The following is a 7,358-nucleotide window of genomic DNA, read 5'->3' on the forward strand; positions in this document are numbered from 1 at the left end:
TATACTGGTTTCTCTGTTCCACTACTATACTGGTTTCTCTGTTCCACTACTATACTGGTTTCTCTGTTCCACTACTATACTGGTTTCTCTGTTCCACTACTATACTGGTTTCTCTGTTCCACTACTATACTGGTTTCTCTGTTCCACTACTATACTGGTTTCTCTGTTCCACTACTATACTGGTTTCTCTGTTCCACTACTATACTGGTTTCTCTGTTCCACTACTATACTGGTTCTCTGTTCCACTACTATACTGGTTTCTCTCTTCCACTACAATACTGGTTTCTCTATTCCACTACTATACTGGTTTCTCTGTTCCACTACTATACTGGTTTCTCTGTTCCTCTACTATACTGGTTTCTCTGTTCCACTACTATACTGGTTTCTCTGTTCCACTACTATACTGGTTTCTCTGTTCCACTACTATACTGGTATCTCTGTTCCACTACTATACTGGTTTCTCTGTTCCACTACTATACTGGTTTCTCTGTTCCACTACTATACTGGTATCTCTGTTCCTCTACTATACTGGTTTCTCTGTTCCACTACTATACTGGTTTCTCTGTTCCTCTACTATACTGGTTTCTCTGTTCCTCTACTATACTGGTTTCTCTGTTCCACTACTCTACTGGCCTCACCTTCAGTACTTCTCTTCTCTATCTACATCTATAGGTGAAGCTCTTTGCTTGCTTTTCAAAGAACCAAACTGCCTCATATGTAATATCTCCAGAACACGGACAAACTATTCATGATTACTGTACAGATCAGAAAATGCAGACCAGAGTTGGGCCGCTTCAGATTACTGGGACACAAATTACTGGGACACAGATTCCTGGGACACAGATTACTGGGACACAAATTACTGGGACACAAATTACTGGGACACAAATTACTGGGACACAGATTACTGGATCACAGATTACTGGGACACAGATTACTGGGACACAGATTACTGGGACACAGATTCCTGGGACACAGATTCCTGGGACACAAATTACTGGGACACAAATTACTGGGAGACAAATTACTGGGACACAGATTACTGGATCACAGATTACTTGGACACAGATTACTGGAACACAAATTACTGGGAAACAAATTACTGGGACACAAATTACTGGGACACAGATTACTGGGACACAGATTACTGGGAAACAGATTACTGGGACACAGATTACTGGGACACAACCAACAACAAGATCATTCTGTAAAGAGGCTTGAGGACTGGTGTTTATGTTGAAGGGAACAATGTGAACGGGAGGGTTGGGGGTCAATGCCATTTCAATTCAGGAAGTAAAGGAGTCGATCCTGACCAGCTTTTTGAGAAGTCGGGGTCCTAGTGCTACAAATGGTAAATAAAAACACAACAACTTTCCATTTGGAGTCTGTCATTTATTTTTTTACTAGGCAAGTCAGTTAAGAACAAATTCTTATTTACAATGACGGCCTACCAGGGAACAGTGGGTTAACTGCCTTGTTCAGGGGCAGAACGACAGATGTTGACCTTGTCAGCTCAGGGATTCGATCTTGCAACCTTTCGGTTACTAGTCCAACGCTCTAACCACTAGGCTACGCTGCCGCCCCAGGTGTTCATGCGTGTTTGGTTTCTACCCGTCTCTCCCTCATCTGAAGCCTGTATTCAAAGGGTGCATCCCAAATCAAATCAAAGTTTATTTGTCACGTGCGCCGAATACAACAGCTGTAGACCTTACAGTGAAATGCTTACTTACAGGCTCTAACAGATAGTACGAAAAAAGGTGTGTGTGTGTGTGTGTGTGTGTGTGTGTGTGTGTGTGTGTGTGTGTGTGTGTGTGTGTGTGTGTGTGTGTGTGTGTGTGTGTGTGTGTGTGTGTGTGTGTGTGTGTGTGTGTGTGTGTGTGTGTGTGTGTGTGTAGGTAAGTAAAGAAATAGAACAACAGTAAAAAGACATTTGAAAATAACAGTAGCAAGGCTAAATACAGACACTGGTTAGTCAGGTTTATTGAGGTAGTATGTACATGTGGGTATGGTTAAAGTGACTATGCATATATGATGAACAGAGAGTAGCAGTAGCGTAAAAGAGGGGTTGGCGGGTGGTGGGACACAATACAGATAGCCCAGTTAGCCAATGTGCGGGAGCACTGGTTGGTCGGGCCAATTGAGGTAGTATGTACATGTGGGTATGGTTAAAGTGACTATGCATATAAGATAAACAGAGAGTAGCAGCAGTGTAAAAGAGGGGTTGGGGGGGGGGCACACAAAGAAAATACTCCAGGTAACCATTGGTTACCTGTTCAGGAGTCTTGTGGCTTGGGGGTATAAACTGACTTGTTTTTGTCCTAGACTTGGCACTCCGGTACCGCTTGCCATGCGGTAGTAGAGAGAACAGTCTATGACTGGGGTGGCTGGGGTCTTTGACAATTTTTAGGGCCTTCCTCTGACACCGCCTGGTGTAGAGGTCCTGGATGGAAGACAGCTTTGCCCCAGTAATGTATTGGGCCGTACACACTACCCTCTGAAGTGCCTTGCGGTCTGAGGCCGAGCAGTTGCCGTACCAGTCAGTGATGCAACCGGGTAGGATGCTCTCGATGTTGCAGCTGTAGAACCTTTTGAGGATCTCAGGACCCATGCCAAATCTTTGTCGTTTCCTGAGGGGGAAAAGGCTTTGTCGTTCACAACTGTCTTGGTGTGTTTGGACCATTCTAGTTTGTTGTTGATGTGGACACCAAGGAATTTGAAGCTCTCAACGTGCTCCACTACAGCCCCGTTGATGAGAATGGGGGCGTGCTCGGTCCTCCTTTTCCTGTAGTCCATAATCATCTCCTTAGTCTTGGTTACGTTGGTTGTTATTCTGGCACCACCTGCCCAGGTCTCTGACCTCCTCCCTATAGGCTGTCTCGTCGATGTCGGTGATCAGGCCTACCACTGTTGTGTCGTCTGCAAACTTAATAATGGTGTTGGAGTCGTGCCTGGCCATGCAGTCGTGGGTAAACAGGGAGTACAGGAGGGGACTGAGCACGCACCCCTGGGGAGCTCCAGTGTTGAGGATCAGTGTGGCAGATGTGTTGCTACCTACCCTCACCACCTGGGGGCGGCCTGTCAGGAAGTCCAGGATCCAGTTGCAGAGGGAGGTGTTTAGTCCCAGGTTCCTTAGCTTAGTGATGAGCTTTGAGGGCACTATGGTGTTGAACGCTGAGCTGTAGTCAATGAATAGCATTCTCACATAGGTGTTCCTTTTGTCCCGGTGGGAAAGGGCAGTGTGGAGTGCAATAGAGATTGCATCATCTGTGGATCTGTTTAGGCGGTATGCAAATTGGAGTGGGTCTAGGGTTTCTGGGATAATGGTGTTGATGTGAGCCATTACCAGCCTTTCAAAGCACTTCATGGCTACAGACGTGAGTGCTACTGGTCGGTAGTCATTTAGGCAGGTTGCCTTTGTGTTCTTGGGCACAGGGACTATGGTGGTCTGCTTGAAACATGTTGGTATTACAGACTCAATCAGGGACATGTTGAAAATGTCAGTGAAGACACTTGCCAGTTGGTCAGCACATGCCAGGAGCACACGTCCTGGTAATCCGTCTGGCCCCGCAGCCTTGTGTATGTTGACCTGTTTAAACGTCTTACTCACGTCGGCTACGGAGAGCGTGATCACACAGTCGTCCGGAACAGCTGATGCTCTCGTGCATGCCTCAGTGTTGCTTGCCTCGAAGCGAGCATAGAAGTGATTTAGCTCGTCTGGTAGGCTCGTGTCACTAGGCAGCTCGCGGCTGTGCTTCCCTTTGTAGTCTGTAATAGTTTACAAGCCCTGCCACATCCGACGAGCGTCGGAGCCGGTGTAGTATGATTCAATCTTAGCCCTGTATTGACGCTTTGTCTGTTTAATGGTTCGTCGCAGGGCATATCGGGATTTCCCTGGTCAAAAGTAGTGCACTACATAGGGAATAGGGTGCCATTTGGGACGTAAACATTAGCCTGGTCATTGTGTCACCACATCATTTTGGGGTTATTGTACGTTGTGTATAAACCTTTAGTTGTAATGGTGCGGTACTTTATTTCAATGGACAGCCATATTTTGTGTCTTTCTAGATATTTAAATTCAAAGCATATCTTGATATTTTTTTAAGTTGCCAAATGTTATGTGTAAGATGATGATTATTCTAATAGTTTACGAATAATTTTGTGTTTTGCTATATGGTTAAAAGCAGATGGTCACATTATTACTAAAACCTTGTTTTCTAATGATTTAGTAGCAGAGTTGGGGTCAATTCCATTTCGATTCCAGTCATATCAGAATGTAAACCAAATTCCAATTCCAAATTGAAATGGAAGACCATTGGAATTTCAGTTTACTTCCTGAATTGACTGGAATTTAAATGGAATTGATCCCAACCCTGTTTAGTAGTTAGTACTGAGTTGACCTCTATGTTTTCCTGTTAAGTTCAGCAGCTCTACTTGCTATGATGACGTCTGTTTCTGGAACGTTTTTTTTATTCTGTGTAATTAATGAATGTTTCAGCACATATTAAATGTCAAATACTATTTGAATCTGTGTGGTGACTGACTGTGTGATTCACTTACACTGAGTGTACAAAACATTAGGGAACACCTCCCTAATATTGAGTAGCACCCCCATTTGCTCTCAGAACAGTCTCAATTCGTTGGGACATGGGACTCTATAAGGTGTCAGAAGCGTTCCACAGGGATGCTGGCCCATGTTGACTCCAGTGCTTCCCACAGTTCTTGATTCACACGGGAAACTGTTGAGTGAGTAAAAACCCAGCAGCGTTGCAGTTCTTGACACAAACCGGTGCGCCTGACACCTACTACCACTCCTCATTCAAAGGCTCTTATATCTTTTGTCTTGCCCATTAACCCTCTGAATGACACACATACACAATCCATGTCTCAATTGTCTCAAGGTTTAAAAATCCTTCTTTAACCTGTTTCCTCCCCTTCATCTACACTGATTGAAGTGGATTTAACAAGTGACATCAATAAGGGATCATAGCTTTCACCTGGATTCACCTGGTCAGTCTGTCATGGAAATGTTTTGTCCACTCAGTGTATATCCGTGTTTCAGTGGAGGCTGCTGAGGGGAGGACGGGGCTCATAATAACACCTGGAACGAAGTGAATGGAATGACATCAAACACATGGAAACCATGGAAACCATGTGTTTGATGTATTTGATGCCATTCCACTAACTCCGCTCCAGCCATTACCACGAGCCCCGTCCTCCCCACTTAAGGTTCCACCAACCCCCTGTGACGTCTCTCCTTCCCTCAACCAGCCCTTGTCCGGGTGACATTGCTCTTGATATCCACTAGGGGTAAGTCTTGTCAAGGTTTTCATTCATGGTCGACAACAGTAGTAGGACTACACTAGTATCAGATACAGTGAATGAAGCATACTATTTACAGGGTGGACATGAGTCTGCCTTTTGTCAGGAGAATAAAGGAACGCACACATAGCAGGCTCTAATAGGCTCTGCATCGAGTTAGTGACGACATCAGTCTCACAGAATGTCTCCTGTACGAGCAATGACTGTCCCTGTACTAGTGACTAACTGTCCCTGTACTAGTGACTGACTGTCCCTGTACTAGTGGCTGACTGTCCCTGTACTAGTGACTGACTGTCCCTGTACTAGTGACTGACTGTCCCTGTACTAGTGGCTGACTGTCCCTGTACTAGTGACTGACTGTCCCTGTACTAGTGACTGACTGTCCCTGTACTAGTGGCTGACTGTCCCTGTACTAGTGACTGACTGTCCCTGTACTAGTGGCTGACTGTCCCTGTACTAGTGACTGACTGTCCCTGTACTAGTGACTGACTGTCCCTGTACTAGTGACTGACTGTCCCTGTACTAGTGACTGACTGTCCCTGTACTAGTGGCTGACTGTCCCTGTACTAGTGACTGACTGTCCCTGTACTAGTGACTGACTGTCCCTGTACTAGTGGCTGACTGTCCCTGTACTAGTGACTGACTGTCCCTGTACTAGTGGCTGACTGTCCCTGTACTAGTGACTGACTGTCCCTGTACTAGTGACTGACTGTCCCTGTACTAGTGGCTGACTGTCCCTGTACTAGTGACTGACTGTCCCTGTACTAGTGACTGACTGTCCCTGTACTAGTGACTGACTGTCCCTGTACTAGTGACTGACTGCCCCTGTACTAGTGACTGACTGTCCCTGTACTAGTGACTGACTGTCCCTGTACTAGTGACTGACTGTCCCTGTACTAGTGACTGACTGTCCCTGTACTAGTGACTGACTGTCCCTGTACTAGTGACTGACTGTCCCTGTACTAGTGACTGACTGTCCCTGTACTAGTGACTGACTGTCCCTGTACTAGTGACTGACTGTCCCTGTACTAGTGACTGACTGTCCCTGTACTAGTGACTGACTGTCCCTGTACTAGTGACTGACTGTCCCTGTACTAGTGACTGACTGTCCCTGTACTAGTGGCTGACTGTCCCTGTACTAGTGGCTGACTGTCCCTGTACTAGTGACTGACTGTCCCTGTACTAGTGACTGACTGTCCCTGTACTAGTGACTGACTGTCCCTGTACTAGTGACTGACTGTCCCTGTACTAGTGACTGACTGTCCCTGTACTAGTGACTGACTGTCCCTGTACTAGTGACTGACTGTCCCTGTACTAGTGACTGACTGTCCCTGTACTAGTGACTGACTGTCCCTGTACTAGTGACTGACTGTCCCTGTACTAGTGACTGACTGTCCCTGTACTAGTGACTGACTGTCCCTGTACTAGTGACTGACTGTCCCTGTACTAGTGACTGACTGTCCCTGTACTAGTGACTGACTGTCCCTGTACTAGTGACTGACTGTCCCTGTACTAGTGACTGACTGTCCCTGTACTAGTGACTGACTGTCCCTGTACTAGTGACTGACTGTCCCTTTGGTCACTGTCTGTGGAATGATGAGCCAGATTGCGCTTTGAAGACAACTGGGAACTCGGGAAAAAGCAGGTCAAATCATGACGTCAGTGATCTTCAGGTCGGAAAGTCGAAGCTCTAGAAAGATGCCCGAATTTCCGAATGAGTTGACCATTCAAAACAATTTTAGCCTGTCGGAGCTCGTTTTTTTTCGAGTTGCCAGTTGTCTTGAACGCACTGAAGTCGGTAGTCGGAGATTTCCGAGTTCCCAGTTGTTTTGAGGCAATAAATAGATTACGGAGAGGCCACCGGTCGGACTAAAATACGTTTCCCATAATGCGGCAGCAAAAAAAGTAGTTTTTCTATAGCCCTAGTGCTCATCTGGGAAATGTAGTCACTAAAAATAGCATGTAGAACGTTCTGTAATGTCATTACATATGGAATGAAAAATACATTTCCCATGTTGTCATACATGTACTATGCTCAA

Source organism: Salmo trutta, unplaced genomic scaffold (genome assembly GCF_901001165.1).
Source record: "Salmo trutta unplaced genomic scaffold, fSalTru1.1, whole genome shotgun sequence".
NCBI classification, from domain to species: Eukaryota; Metazoa; Chordata; class Actinopteri; order Salmoniformes; family Salmonidae; genus Salmo; species Salmo trutta.